The sequence below is a fragment of the Aquila chrysaetos genome, chromosome 24, assembly GCF_900496995.4.
Source record: "Aquila chrysaetos chrysaetos chromosome 24, bAquChr1.4, whole genome shotgun sequence".
NCBI classification, from domain to species: Eukaryota; Metazoa; Chordata; class Aves; order Accipitriformes; family Accipitridae; genus Aquila; species Aquila chrysaetos.
The window spans coordinates 1-15,593 of record NC_044027.1 but is presented as its reverse complement, the minus strand read 5'-3'; the positions used below and the strand labels follow the sequence as shown (position 1 = coordinate 15,593).

At 51.4% G+C, this 15,593-nt stretch overlaps 1 protein-coding gene and 1 long non-coding RNA gene across 2 annotated transcripts in view; both read left to right on the top strand.

Annotated features, from left to right (window-relative positions):
* LOC115335284 overlaps positions 1-2,909 on the top strand; it is a 111,870-nt gene extending 108,961 nt beyond the window's left edge. The window contains exon 7 of the mRNA XM_041119919.1: positions 175-2,909. The gene's annotated coding sequence lies outside the window, so the exon portion shown is untranslated. The remainder of the gene's footprint in view (positions 1-174) is intronic.
* A 2,470-nt stretch (positions 2,910-5,379) lies between these two features.
* LOC115334763 lies at positions 5,380-15,381 on the top strand. The gene is made up of 5 exons (XR_005931292.1): positions 5,380-5,473; positions 5,520-6,171; positions 6,291-6,400; positions 14,198-14,330; positions 14,766-15,381. It is a non-coding gene; the product is annotated as an uncharacterized LOC115334763 (long non-coding RNA).
* Positions 15,382-15,593: the final 212 nt, after the last annotated feature.

The window sequence follows — 15,593 nt, the reverse complement described above, 5'->3', positions numbered from 1 at the left end:
CAGGTGGCCGTACGCCCAGCTGCCATGTGCGCTGCGGCCGTTGCCCTCGAAAAGCCTGGCACCGAAGTATGCCGGCTCGCTCCTGCGCACTGCAGCCCTGGTAGTCGCTGCTGCCCTCCTTTGGTCCTCACAGACCAGAAGCACGGACTGTCTTTGGCCATTGTCTCTTCCCAGTGTCTGCAAGATGGTCCGTGCAGTCTCACTGCGCTTGGGCCTGTTTGTCAGCTCTGTGGAGCAGACTGCCCGTCCCCAGGACACCACGCAGGAGCAGTGGGTGTGGAGGTAGCATATGGTGTGACTCAGGGGGTGAGGGCGTTCCTACGCATGTGTGAGCGAGCAGAGCTCTTCGGAGCACTCGCGTAACTGTCCGATGGTTCCACAGCCAGCAAGCGCTGGTCTGTGCCCTGCAGCGTGACATGCTCGCGGCTGCCGTCGCTCGATCGGAGTCTGGCGGGGGTCGCAGCCTGTGCCTTCACGCATGTGCAGCGTGCTCATGGGTGCCCTCGCACCATGAGAGGTCGGTGCTGCGGGCGATAGGATTACGCGTGCAAGTTTTCGTTGAGTGTGCCCGCTGTTGCCCTCTCCCGTTGCGCTGTAGTACTGCGGGCCGCTGCATCGCGCATGCAGCGTGTCATCTGTATGGCCCACTCTTTCCGCCACGTGATTTTTACACAGCGCGGCAGGCAGGCAGCGCGAGTGGCTGCGCTCCCCGCAGCCTTTCCGCCGGTACACCGAGTACCGCAGCCAGCCAGCGTACGCATGTGCGCAGCGGCCTGCGGCGCGCCGCTACTCTCGCGTGACGACGGCCTAGTAGCGTAGCTGCCGGCAGGACGCATGCGCGTTGCGGCCGGCCCTGCAGGGACTGCCGCCATCAGACTCCCGCATGCGTAGTGCAGCATCCGGGATCCGGCGTGCACGTTGCTGCTCGGCGCGTTTGATCAAGTCGCGCGGTGTTTCGGTAGCGGGTAAGGTAGCGCTGATGCTCGTCACCCGGTCCTGGGGCTTAGAGTGACCGTCAGCATAGCCAGTCTGTGTTGGCCGGCGTTCCTCCGTGTCGCCGGGCGCTGCGGCCCCCTGCCGCTGCTCGGCGGCGAGCGCGGCCGGCGTCGGCTTCCCGCCGGGGTCTGCTGCCCCCTGCTGCCGCCGGTGAGCAGCGGAGGCTGCCCTGCGCATGCGCGAGCGGCCCGGCCGCAGTACCGCCCCGCGCTCGCCGGGGACCGTCTGCAGCGCCGCTTGTGCCGGGGGCCGCATGGCGGCGCGCGGCACCGCGCTCCCCGGGCCGGTGGCAGCGGCGCACGCCGCTCGGCAACCCTTGTGCTCACGACGTTTGGAAGTGCCTTGGTGGAAATCTGTGCTTTGCTACTTCAGAAGAAACCGGCTTAGGCCGCGTCCTGCTGTCCACGTGCAGCTATGTGACTTTTATTACTCACGAGGTACAGAAGCCTGGTTTTGTGCTGGCTTGTGAAAGTTTAGAGTTCTTTGTGGGTATTTTAGCGCATTTGCCTGTGGCCTTAGGGCTGCCTCTTGGTCCCTTCTTTTTTGGTAGTAACAGGCAATTTTCCTAATCGTGCGACGCCAACAAAAAAAGGAATGTAAACAGCGCTCACAGTGTGAATCATCACATTGACGTTCATAGCTTATATGTGCTGCGCTTTTAGAGGAAATGAACTAATATGTTTAGTCCATTCCTTTTTAAACAGTTGTATGTTTGTCTTTGACAGTGATGAGCTTTGAAAATAACAATGTGTGTCCTATAGTATTATCAGTACTGAAAATTTTGCAGGTGTTCCCTGTAAGCTTCTTTGGTACTGAATTACACACACATTTAAAAACTGTCAGCAAACCATTTTGTGGAGAAGGAAAAAACACATACCAAAGAAACATACCTATGTGTGAATTTCTCAGACTGGGCAGCTTGCTGTTGTTATAGACAAATCCTTAGATAATCACTTGAGCCATACATCATCACACACTGCAGTCATCTGGAAATAATAGAGTTGTTCTTCACAAAATTCTTTTTGTGAGGAATTACAAGCAAAGTTTTCTGTATCTTATTAAAGCAAGTCAACTGCAAATACAAATAAATACGTACTTTTATACCAGTACTTTAAAATGTAGAATAATGAAATACATGTAGTTGACTAGAGATGACTATTTGGAAGAAGTCAGAAGGGAAACCTGACCTTTTTTAAGTATTCATCCTTGTGCTATATACACCATCTAGAAACTGGATACAGGAAAATTATATTGTAGCAAGACTACAGTACGGTAATGTGCTGGATTCACAAAATACATAGAAGCAAACTAAATAGATTGTCAAGATTCATTTTGGTATTTGGTAAAGTTCTGTGTGAACTTATGCAAGAATATAATTTTTAATGTGAATGCCATTATGTTCTCACAATTATTTTATCCTGGGGAATAATAGATTAAAATTGTTTTTACAGTTAGGATCTGTAATTTAACTGAATGTATGCTAATTACAGGTAGATCCCAAGCTGCATGTTACAGGCTTATTATTAGTCTTTGAATAGCAGATTATTAAAGACTTACTTGTTTGGTTCTATATTACCATTTAGAGTATCCTAGTATTAAATATAGGTGGTAATATTATTACTGTCACACTATGCTTACGTAACTGTGGTCATCGTCAGACCCTAAATAAATATGGAATTTATACTAATATTCGTTTATGGAAGCCATTAACGTTTTGAGTGTACAGATAGAAAGGATTTTGTGAATGAAATTGTCCTTAATAGAAAATATATTGTTTGTAATGCATACTCATTTAATTTAGTGAACTGTTTAAAGTTGTTAACTCTTTTCTATACTATAGCATTTCTGCGATGGTTTACAGAAATCATGGAATTATTTTTATTACCAACATGGAAAAAAAATTTTTATCTTTATTTCTGAGCTATATTGTGTTTAGAGACTCAAAAATGTACAGGTATGTTTTCCTCTGCAATCTAATTATGGCATTCCTAATAATTTCAGAGTTTCAACCATTGGGATTGGCATTTACTGTTTCAGTGGAGAAAGAGGTCTAACTATGATACACAGAAACTGATTCAGCAGAACAGTCCATAAGACAGATGCTGTCAAAGTAATTAAAACATAATCACTTTTCCATTCCGTTCTTCTCTGTACTGCATGTCCTAAGAATATACAAAATGTCCTGCTGGGCTGGAGCTATCGTCATAAGTCTACACCAGCATTCTGTCCCTAACAGTGGCAACGGGAGATGCTATTTAGGAGGAGCACATAAGTCTTGCCTCTTTCTGCAGTCCATTCCTCTCATGCCCTCCTCCAGTGTTAGGGATGTTAGAACCTGCAGCCTATTTAGGCTCACCTTACACAAGATGGTAGCTTTGTACCTTTCCAACTCAAACTTTGTCCTTCATAAGATGCAGAGAATGTGACAGCATGCAGTACTGAGGATGTGGATTCACCAAGGTTTTCTGGAGATGTGAAACAGTAGCTTCTTGATCTGTTACTGTCCATATCCCTCCTGGTAATGCCCAGGACTTTTTCAGACTTTCTGGTTTTTTTCCCCCAGCAGCCAGTGCACATCTGGCAAGGCAAGTAGATTAAAGTCGGTTACTAAAAAGTCTCAGCTTACATGCTGTCCTGACATGAGAAATTCCATAATGAAGGTGAAGATAGAGTGGTGGGAACAATGCCAACAAGGTGGAAGGGAGAGAAAGACACACACAATAAAGCTGTGGAGATGCATGCCTTACGGTCTTCCACGTGCGTTCCCATATACCCCAGGGCCTTGCACTTGCCCTGCAGGAACCAACTTTTTCATCTAGCTGCACCACAGGGCCCCCCAGTTTGCTTTCTGATGTCCTTAAATTTGGAGACATCTTGTAGCCCGTTTGCATTTTGGTGTGCCCCAGAACCCTCAGTTCACATTTTGGGTTGCCCCCAAGTCCTCCATGTGTCTTCTGGTGAGCCTCCACCCCCTGTGTTTGTCTTGCAGTGGGCCACAAACTTCTCCGTTTAGGTATCTCCCCTCTCCCACGGTTTTCTGAGTGCTTTTTGGTGTTCTTCACGATCAGCTGTTTTCCTTTCAGTTTGCCCCAGGAGCCCTCCCTTACCTTGCCGTGCCCCAGAAAGGAAAACTGCAGCTTATGGCTCCAGGAGCCAGCTGACCAGCTGTTCCCTGCCAGCCCAACGAGCACGGCTCCAGGAACGCTCCAGGAACGGCTGCCGAGGTGCCCCAGGGGCAGGGGGAGCATCGGTGGGGCTCCGAGCCCTGGAGCAGACTCGCTCACAGGACTGTTAGGTGCGTGACTGAATAAACACTTGCCGTCCGTCCCCTTTGCCCTCTGGGCTGCGTTTGCGCTCCCTTTGCACAGGGCGGAGGGGCTGTGAGGGAGCCCAGGGGAGGAGGAGGTGAGGTGCTGTGGGGGTCGGGCAATGCCCCCCCTGTTCCTGCTGGGCTCCAGCTGCGGGCCGGGGCTGGAGGACCCCCAGGTCCTGGCAGTGAGGCTGATGGCGACGGCCCCTCCCTGTAATGGGGGGGGCTGCCGGGAGAAGGGCCGGTACTGCCCTGCCCCAGGTGGCCGTGGCGGGGCCTGTGGGAGCCCAGGGGGGAGCGGAGCGGAGGCCGGGCTGCGGCTGCCCCGAGGGAGAGGGAGAAGGTGAGCGGGGCCGGGCGCCCCTCGGACCGCGAACGTCCCAGGCGGGGGTGGCCCGAGGGAGGTGGGGGCCGCCTGTGCCGTAGGCCGGGGGGGGGGGGGAGCCTGGGCGCTTACAGGGGGGCTGGGAGCACCGGGCCCCGTGGCGGGGCTGCGTAATCGCCCGGCGGGTCCTGGGGAAAGCCCCGAGGAGGACGGCGGGGTCCGTGTCGGACGCACGGAGCGGCAGCAGGGCCGCGCCGTGCCGGAGCGGGGCGGCGGGAGCGCGCTGGAGCTGCACGGAGCGGCGCCGGAGGCTTGGCGGGGACTGCGGCTGCGCTGGCGTGGGGGTAGGCGGAAACGGAAGCGGCGTTCCCTCGGGGTCAGGCAGCAGGGCGGGCTGCCTCCCGGGGCATGCCAGGAGCTGTAGTTTTCGTGGACTCGGCGGCCGGGCAGCAGCATGGGTCTCGGGCGCGGCGGCATCCTCGCTGCTGCCGCGGCCCCCGGAGTCCGACCAGGTCAGACTCAGGAGCGTCGCCTGTTTCGCGTGGTTTTCCGCGGGCTTCCCGCTGCGCCCGCTCCCCGACCAGCCGTGCGGACGCGCCTCCCGGGCGCATGCGCCGTCCTGCGCGTGAGACAGCCCGGCGTTCGCGCACCGGCTCCGGCCCCTCCGGCGCATGCGCGGTCCCTGGGAGCAGCGTGGCGGCGCGCAGGGCGCGGGTCTCGGCGGCAGCGGGCGAGCGCTGGGACCGCGGGTGAGGCGAGCGATCTCCTCCGGCGGGGGCGAGGGGTGCCTCCTGCCCGCTGGCCGCCCGGGGCTGGCGGGACGGGAAGCTGCGAAGCGGCCGGTGTGGCAGGCTCCCGGTCCGCCAGAGGCGAGCCGGGCCAGGGCAGCGCCGGAGAGTTCCCTGAGAGCCGGTAGAAGGGAAGAGGGGACGGAGGCGGGCACCCCCCAGGCGCGGCCACCGGGCGCCTCCCCGACTCGCCAGAGCTCCCCCGGCCCCGCTCGGCTGCTCCCAGCTCCAGCCCCTCCCCTGAAGCCTGTGCTGTAGCCGCAGGCAGCCCCCGAGCCCTTTTGTGAGGGCAGCAAGCCGGCCCTCTGATGTTCTCTAGTCTCCCTTAACGTGGGTGCCGTTAGCAGCGGTGCAGGGAATGAGTGGTGTCTGCGGAAGCCCCTGAGGAAGGAGGGGCTCCGGCCAGGGTCAAGCTACGGTAATAACGGTCACTGCTGCCTCTTTCCCTCTCCCAGAGGCCAGGCTGTGGATGCGGTTGTCTGTTCGTCCCCTGGGGATGCCGTTGACTGCAGCAGCCTCAGGCTTGCGTGGGCTGTCTCTGCCTGGTCTCCCTCTCCTCGCAGCGTGGGAGCAAAAAGGGACAGGCAGAGCACTTAGCAGCTGTGGACAGGAGCTGCTGAAGCTGGAGAGGCCACAGAAAGCTAAAGAAGAAGAAATGGAAGGCTGTCTGGCCGGCAGCTGCCTCCCGCTGCAGGCAAGAGAGAGCCTGCCTCTCTAGTTGTGGAAGGATCCCTCTTTGTAGTCCACAGCAGGTCAGACTGTATGTGTCACCCACAGCGTGGTATGGCCACGTAGTGTGTGAGCAAGTGAGGCTACGTGTCTAGGAAGCCTCATCTCATAAGAGCTGTGAGACACTCACATGTTCTCTTAGGTGGAGGACAGCCAAGCGACTGGAGTTACAGAAGAGGAAGGGAGGAGAGAAGGAGAAAGAAGCATCTGAACTGACAAAGTCTCCTGGCAGCTCCAGTAGTGAGAACTGCAGTGAGTCCTGGGCCCTCAGGGCCCTGTCACCCATCTTGTGTGTCCTGGTCCCTCCCTCCCCTTCATGTCTTCTGGCCCCCTCTCTTTCCGATGCTGCTGTGATGCTTGTGGTTTTTTGGGTTTTTTTCCTTTGTTTTTTTTTTTTTCCCCTTCCCTGTATCTCTTCTCTTCTGTCTATTCTCTTGTCCTGCTCCCTCTTCCTCTCTCCCTTTCTCTCTCTTGTTCAACTGCCCCCTTTTCTTTGTCTCTCTGAGTTCTTGTCCTGCTCCCTCTCCCTCTTTTTTTCATCACCTGTCTTTGTCCTGCAGCCCATTGCTGTTTTTCCCTTTTCCATCTCTTTGTCCTGATCTGCATCCCTCTCTTTTCTCCCTACAATTTCTCTGGCCTGTTCCCTGGCGTTTTTTTCCTCTCTGCACCTGTATGTGCTGCTCCGTGTCCCTGCCTTCCAATCTGCTTCCTACTTTCTCTTTCTCTATCCCTTTGTCTTGCTTGCTACTGCTGTTTTTTTAAATTCTGTATCTCACTGTCCCCGTCTTCCTTCCTGTTCTTCTCTTACTCTCTCTGACCCTTTGTGCTGCTCCCTGCCCCTTTTTTATTCATCCTCTGTCTCTGCAGGGCTCCTAATACATCTCTTTCTAAATTCTCCAACCCCCTGTGCTTCTCACGGTCTCTGTCTTTCTCTCTCTTTTGTTGTCATCGTTCTTGTTTGTTGCTCTGTCTTGCTTCCTGTCCCGTCGTTTCTCGCTGTATCCCTTTGTTCCACTCCCTGCCCATATTCGTATTCCTCTCTGTCCTGTTGACCGTCCCAGTTTATCTCTGTCCTGCTGCGGTCCTGATTTTTCTTTCTCTATCATATTCCCTGTCCCTCTTTCTCTCTCTTTTCCTCTGTTCCTGCTGCTTATTTTTCCATCTATGTCCAAATCCCTGTCCCTTTTTTCACCCCTTGCTGTCCCTCTGCCCTGCTTCCTCTTGCTATCTTTTCTGTCTTTCTCTCCCTGTCCCATTCCCTCTCCTCTCCCTTCTGACTGTAACCCCCTGTCCAGCTGTCTGTCTCTCCTTTCGCTCTTCCTCAGTATTTTTTTCTTTCTTCGTACCTCTCTCCCACTGCCCATCACAGTTGGGTTTTTTTCCCCTCCAATGCTGGCCTGCTCTCTGTCCCTTTTTTCTCTGTCTGTCCTTCTGTCATGCTCTCTGTGTCTATTATTTAATTCCCTCATCTCTATCCTGCAGCCCATCAGTATTTTTTTTTTCCTCTTCCATACCTTTGTCCTGCTCCCTGTCCTTCTGTCTCTTTCCCTTGGTTCTGCCTCCCATCCTTTTTTTCGTTTCTTGCTCCATCTCTCTGTCCTGCTGTCCATCCCTCTTGCTCCCTCTCTGTTTCTGTGTCCTCCTTGCTTTTCTCCCCATTCTCTGTCTTGTTCCCTCTTTTTTTTTTTTTTTTTCCTGTCACTCTGTCCTGCTCCCTGTCGTTATTTCTCACTCTGTCTCTGTCCTACAGCCCAGTGCTTTTCCCCACCTTTTGCCAGCTATCTGCCTTGCTGCCCATCCTAGGCTTTTCCTCCTCCATCTCTCCTGCTCCCAGTCTCTTCTTTTTGCCTGTCTTTCACTTTGTCCTGCCTCCCTGTCCCTTTTTTCTCTCTGTGTATCACCTTGTCTTGCTCCCTGTCTCTGTCTTTCTCTGATAATGTGTCCTGCTCCTTGTCTTTCTTCCCCACCCCCCATCTCCCATCCTTCTTCCTGTCTCTTTTCTTCTTCTGTCCTTCTACCTCAAAGCTTCTTTCTCCACCTTTCTCCTGCTCCCTGCCCCTTGTTTCCTCTCACTGTCCCTCTGTCCTGCTTCCTGTCTCTGTTTTTTCTGTCTTTATTTCTCTGTGCTGCTGCCTGTCCAGTCGTTTCTTGCTATATCTCCTTGTCCAGCCAGCTCTCACTTTTTTTCTTTCTTTCCTCCTCTGTCTTGCTCCCTGGCTCTTTTTTTACCTTGCTCTGTCTCTGTCCTCTAGCCCATTGCTGTTTTTTTAATTTTCCCTTCTTGGTCTCTTTATACAGATCTGACCCTTTCTTTCTTTCTCAATCCCTTTGTGCTGTTCCCTGTCCTTTTTCTCTCTCTGTCTGTGTGTTCTGCACCCTGTCCCTCTCCTTTCTCCCTCCTCTCCTTTCTGCCATCTATCCCTCTGTCCTGCTCACCGACCCTACATTTTCTTGCTCCATCTCTCTGCAGGGCTCCTCGTTCTTGATTTTTCTACCTTTCTGACCTTTTCTTTCTACCTTCCTTTCTCTCTCTGCTCAGTCTTCTCCCTTGTTTTATTTTTCTTTCTAGTTCTCTCTCCAGCTCTCCACCATTATTTTCTTTCTCGACTTCTCTGCCCTGCTCCCCATTCCTCTCTTTCTTTCTGCATCCTGCTGTGCTGCTCACTGTCCCTCCTTCTCTTTCTCCCTCCCTCTTTCTCTGTCCTTATACTTGTGTTCCTCATTGTCTCTCTGCCCCTCTGTCCTGCTCCCTGTCCCTAATTTTCCTAATTTTACATTTCCATTTCTCTGTCCTGCTTTTGGTCCCTGTTTTTCCTCTGACTCCATCTCCCTGTCATTCTTCCTGTCACGCTCTCTCTATCCCTGTGTCCTTCTCCCCATCCCTCTCTTTTTCTCTGTATCCTATTTTCTTGCTCTCTGTCCCTCACTTGTTTTCTATATCCCTTTCTCCTTCCTCCTGTCCTTCCTTCTCCCTGCTCCCCCTCTCTGGCCTGCTGCTTGTCACTGGTTCTTTTGTGGTTTTTTGGTTTGTTTTTTTTTTCTCCTGCTGTCTGTCTGGTTTCTGTCACACTGTCTTAATCTGCATCTGTCATTCTTTCCCCCACCCCATCCTTCTTCCAACCTGTGTTTTCTTCTCTCTGTCCCTCTGTCGCTAATGCTTCTTTCTCCATCTCTCAGTCCTGCTCCCTGCCCCTTTTTTCCTCTTCCTGTCCATCTGTCCTGCTTCCTCTCCCTGGTTATTCTGCCTTTATTCCTCTGTCCTGCTGCCTGTCTCATTGTTTCTAGCTATACCCCCTTTTCCAGCCAGCTGTGCCTTTTTTCCTTTCTCTCTTCCCTACTCTGGCCCTACTTTTTCTTTGTCTGTCTGGCAGCCCATCTCTGGGTTTTTTTTTCCCCTTCTCTGTCTCTTTGTCTTAATCTACATCTGGTTCCCCCCTCCCCACCACCCTTAGTCCTTCTGTCCTGTTCCTTATCCAGCTTTTTGTCTTTCCATGTCCCATGCTCTATGCCCATCTTTTTTTCTCTCTCCCTCCTTCCTTTCCCCTCCTCCTTTTTCTCTACATCCCTTTGTCCTGTTGCTCATCAGTATTTTTTCCTTCCATTCCTCTGTCCTGTTCCCTGTCCCTCACTTCCCTGTCAATGCCTCTGTCGTGTTGCCTATCATTATTTTTGCTGTCTGCATCCCACTGCCCTGCTTCCCATTCATCTCTCTTGGCTCTCTCCTCCTGTGCTGCTCCCCAGCAGTATTTTGTCTTTCTCCAGCTCTCTGACCTGCTCCCCACCTGCCTCTTCCCCTCGTTTTCCCTCTCATTCTTTCTGCTTCCCTGTACTTCTCTCTGCAATCTTGTGTCCCGCTCCTTGTCCCTCTCTGTTTATGTATTCCCTGCTGTCCTGGTCCCCATCCCTCTCCTTGCCTCTTTCTCCCTGTCCCTGTTTGTTCTTTCTTTTCCTCTCTGTTCCCTTGTTTTATTTTTCGCTGCCCAGCCCTCCGTCCTGCCCCCCCGTAGCTGTATTGAACACGGGCGGGGCCGGGGGCGGTCGGGGGGCGGGGCCGGGACGCCTGGGCGGGGCCAGCAGAGCAGCAGCAGCGGCGGTGGCGGCTGCCCCGGCTGCCAGGTTCCACTCCGCTCCGGGCCGTGAGGGAGCGGGAGCCGCCTCGGGGCGGGGGAGGCGCCGCGGGTCGCGGAGGTGGGATCCCCCGGCCGGAGCCTCCGCGGGCGGGTCCGGGCTCTGCTCTCCCGGGGCCGGCGGGGGTGGAAGCAGCCCCGGGGTCGTTGCGGGGGGGGTTCGGTGCCGAGCCCGTGTCCGGCCGGTGGGGAGCAGGGGCAGGGGCAGCTCCATCCCGTCCCCGGCTGCTCCTCGCTGGGGCTGGACGGCCTCTGCTGCTTCCGGGCGCGGGTCGGGCAGCGGTGGCCCGGGGCGGGGGCTCCTGCAGCGGCCGGCAGGTCCCGGTGCCCGCAGGGGCGGGAAGGGCCCCGCCTGCTGCCTGCAGGGGGTCCTGCAGCGGGTCCGGGCTGGGGGTGGCTGGGCCCGGCTCCCCGCCAGGGTGCTTCGGCTGGGGCGTTTGGGGTGCACATCCGGCACTGCTGGTGATGCTGGGGAAAGAAAGCCTGAAACGGCAATAATGAAGCGACGCCTTGCCTGTGCTGGGGCTGCTTTGCAGAGGCGTGGGGCTGGGCCCTCCAGGTCCCGAGCACTCCCCAAAACTGCACGTGGGGCCCCGGGGGTGCAGGGCTATGGGGTGGCTACGCTCCCCCCAGCCCTCAGCATCGCCCACAGGGACTGCAAAGGGGGTCAGCTGGTTTGAGGGCCAGAAACGGAGACCAAGTTTTCTGTTCCTGGGGCTCGAAAACAGGCTCATGTGGCTGATTTTGGGGCTCAGAAACAGATTGAGTTGCATGGCTTTGGGCTCAGAAACAGAGGTCCAACCCTGTGGTTTTGGGCCTTGAGAACAGGTTCAGCAGCTGTTTTTTTTGGCTCATAAATGGGCACTGAGTCAGCTGTTTTGGGGGCCAAAAGCAGAAGCTGGCGTGGCTGGTTTTGCAGGTGGGTGAGAGGCAGGTGGGTGGGAGGGTGTTGGGGGCTGCGGGGGAAAGCAGGGGGTGGGCAGGGTGCGTGGACCCTCCCTGGAGGTGGGGGTCTGGTTGTATGGGGATCAGACGCAGGCAGGGCTGTCCTCAGCAAGCAGCTCCGAGCAGCAGGGAGGTGAGTTGTCCTTCTGCTAGCGGGGAGCCTGGCCTTTTCCCTTGGGGATCCAATTCACACAACGCTCCTCTCTCTGCGTGGAGGGTCTCTCCCGGTCCGTTCCCGAGGGCAGAAGTAAGGTGAGGGTCTCCTGGGGCAGCCCCTGCTGCGAGGGGGTGCGGGCAAGGTGTCATCATCCCCTCGGTACCAGGCAAAAGGGAGAGAAATCGGCCGGTTGGAGCTCCTGGGGTGCAGAGCCCTTCCGGCAGAATCCTCCCCTGTCTTTTCACCATTGGCTGGGTGTGACAAACAGGTTCATTTTTTTGTCTCCTCTTTTTCTGGTGTCACCTTCCATGTCATGTGAAGAAAATCATGCGTGGTTAATTCCGCTTGCTGCTCAGGTAATTGCATGTATCGGGCTGGGGGAGCGGAGTGAAACATTTGTGAGTTCGAGGGCACTACAGATACTCCACATCAGATGCACAGAAAAGGCAAATTTGCTGCTAGTGTAGAAAAGCTGATGAAAAATTGCCATTAACAGATCATGCCCTGTTCCTGTATTGGTCCCTTGATATGTTTTTGTTTCAGGTGAAAGAATGAAATTTCATCTGTGATAAATTCAGAGCTGTCTGTTAGCTTCTTTAGGGTCAAGTGTTTCTCTTCTCTCTGTTCATACTGATTTTATGGGCAAGTTGGAAATAGCCTTTTATTTTTTTACATATAACTGAATTTTTAGGAATATGTGGTGTGCCTATAGTTCATTTTTGAGCACCTAGATGCCAGTAGAAATGTAGTGAGTGAAACGTGATGGAAACTGGTACTTAAACTTGATTTTTATTTGATTTTTTTTTTTTTCATTAGAGTGTTGATGGCATGTTGTCCCGTGGCACAATCCCCATTCTGTTTAGCGGAGTCTTCAGTCTAGGACTTTTAAGTAAAAAAGTTTGTCCTTCTGAAAAAGGACTAGTCATTCATAGGACTGAGGCATAGACTTGGAGAGTCGCTTAAGTACGTGATCGGAATTAAAGCCAGCTTTCACTTAATGTTGCTGCTGTTGGTCTTTGCTTTCATTGATTTCTCCACCACTCCCTCATGGTTGGGAGCTCTGAATCATAATTTTTTTCAGTCTCTAACACATTTTCCCCCTCACCCCCCAAAAAGCAGAGGCAATGTCTAAAAGTTAGTTAGTTTTCTCACAAATGCATGAGTAAATAAAATTTGAGTTATGATGATTAAAACCATAAAAATGACACCAGTCTTACAGATCTGGACTATTTCTGAACAGGCATTCCTCACATGCAAATGCCATTAGGGTAAAGATCACCTGCACTTCATGCTCTGACAAGACAAAATGCTGAGACGGGGATGAGCTCTGAAAGAAAAAAAAAAAAAGATACAGGGTCATGGTTTTGTTTTGTTGTTGTTTGTTTTTAGAGAGTGCAATATTGACTGGTGCCAGCCTGCAGAGCTCTTCTGCTGCCTGTCCTCTCCTTCTCTTTCGTGGCTGTAATTGTCATTTGGATAATTGTAGAAGAGCAATTAAGTTACTAGCCTCTGTGAATGTGCTGGTAATACCTGGAAGGCAAATGCTTGAACCAGTAGCGAATAACTTGGCTACAAGTAGAATTTCTGAAGGAATAACAACAGCAGCAATAGGAAGCAAATAGCAAGTTACCAAAAATTTGTGTGTGTCAAACACATCAAAGCTTTATTGCCAAATGTTGTTTGGCAATATGTTCCAAATGGCTTTTTTTGGTAAACATAAATTTTCAGGAAGTTGAGGGTTGTGTGTGGCAAAACATGTCCCACTGTGTCTGCGTCCTGCTACGTAAATAGCATGGGTCAATGGCAAGTCCAGTGGCAGGACTGTTGTTCCCTACTCTCGACTTTGCCATAGTAGTGTTGTGGTATTTAGACCTTAACGGATGGGCTGAGGAATGGAAGGAGAATGCCCGTTTTCTGTAAGGGCTTGGAATGGCAACCCTTTTCTCTGCCTGCCGCTCCCCTGTGTGAGATGAAGCTGTTTTATTTTTCTCCCTTGTTCTTGGTCTAAATATTTCTGAAGCTGTTGCTGCTGTGGGTTTGCAATTTGTGTTACTTCATTTTTGTAGCGTTCTAGTTATGGGTCGTTTCTACTGTGGCGAAGCGTTGAGATACAATTTTTGGCTTAAAGTGTCAGAAACAACATTCACTGAAACCGGTAACTCGCGGTGTAGGTGAAACCGATCTGGCGCGTGCAGCTGTGCTCGCAGGGATGCTCGGTGGCTCCTCATCAAAACAGCAAGGTGTGTGTGTGGACATCTGTAGGGTTGTGCTCTGGATCTGAGAGCGTTAATGTATTCTTGCTGTTGGAAGATGGAATGGAGCGTGTGCCTGTTAAATCTCAGGGCAGTCAAAAACTAGGAGAGACCCTGACCGGGTTTGGTGGCACAAGTGCAGTTTTAAATGATCTTGACCGTTTGGAGCAGTGGCCTGGAAAAAATCATTCCTTTTCTTGCAACGAGGCAGTTCACAAGGACAGATGTGTTGCTGTGCTCTTTAGCAAAAATACTCAACTTGGGACATATAGGGTGAGGAAGTCTTCGTTGGCTATACTTAGGCTTGAGAAAATGTACGTAGGTATCTATGTCTGTCATCTGCGTGTATCTAGGAAAGTGAGTTCTATTGAAACTAAAGCTGCCAGTGAGCCAAAAAAAAAAGGCACAGTTGTCTAAAAAATGCAAAAGCTCTAGTGGCCTGTATCAACAACTGTACCGAAGATGATACAAAATACTTTTTCCTCCATTCACTTGTACTGCCTTCACAAAAAAAGGTAGCTTGGGATTCCTACTCAGTTTTATGCTAAAGGGTTTTTTCCTCTCTCAGGTGGATGTCAGCTGGCACCATTTCACCGTGGTTGCCCTTTCTTCTGCCATGACGGTACAAGACAGATGAAAAGAATCCATAGGGTCTGCAAGTACAATGTACGCCTATGATGTGTGTCTGCATTTTTCCAAAGGTACTTGTAGTATGGACTTCAAAGTTAACATCAAGAATGTGCCAACTCTCCTACATTTTTTTCTGTGACATATTTTAATACAAATGGTAAACCTAAGGTCTGTTCTGGAGCATGTTACGCTTATGCAAAGTTTACTTCCCTGTGTTTATTTTCTCTTCCTGAAAGCATGTAATCTTCTGTTTCTGTGTGCTTACTAGTAAATGATACTGTGAAAATAATTTTGTACTAAAAGAGGGAAGAAACTGTTTGTAAGAGTTCAGCTGTTCAGAAGAAACAGACTTTGTTTTCATGATAAGCTTTATGCTTTTGCAATCAATGAGTTTTTTAAAATATCTTACAGTAGTACTCAAAAACCTTACTGAGATAACTAGCATCTCTACTAAAAGCAATCAAGGTCAAAGAAGAGACGTGGTGTCGCTTCTGTGTGTTTTCCAGGTTTTCCCAGGAAGCATTAGCAGCCTTGTAACTAGTGACAGCAAGTCCTGAGGTGATTTTGGTAAGTTACTGCTTCAGTAATGTATTTTTATTGGATGTATATAAATGTGGGCACACCTTTTTAGTATAAAGTGAATTATTGAGATTTATTCTTTATTTTTCATTTTGCTCTTTGAAGTTTTCCACTTCACTTTCAGCTTTATTCACCAAACAAGCAAGATGCAAAGCAGCAGCGCGAGGGCTGTAGCTGTTGTGGTGGATCCATAAGGATAGATTCTGATTGTGTATGACCTTGTCCCGCAGCCTCCCAGGCTTATCTCCCTGCAGCAGTGCTGTAAGGAAGGGAGGAGACGTTTTCCAACACCGGCAAGAGTGTTTACTTGTATGCTAAGAAGGTGTTCAAAATCATATCAATTAGCCTAAATGCTGATTTTAAGAGTTCAAATCGCTCTAACTTTTAAAGGAGGTGTTGTATTTCAAGCTGACCTGTTTACCTGCAATCCTCCTTTAGCTCAACTACTTTTCTTGTGCACCCCCAGCCTCTGCTGGCAGGGCAGTATGAGAAGCTGGAAAGTGCTTGACTTAGTATAAACACTGCTTAGCAACAACTAAAAACATCAGTGTGTTATCAACATTATTCTCATCCTAAATCCAAAACAGCACTGTACCAGCTGCTCAGAAGAAAATTAACTTTATTCCAGCTGAGACCAGAAAAACCCCAAAACACCCGATTCTGGGTCTGCAACAGGGGGAAAAAAAACCAAACGAATTTGGGACTCCTGGGAAAGCCAAATCCGCCTGGATTTGTGCAGCTGGAAACAAAAATAA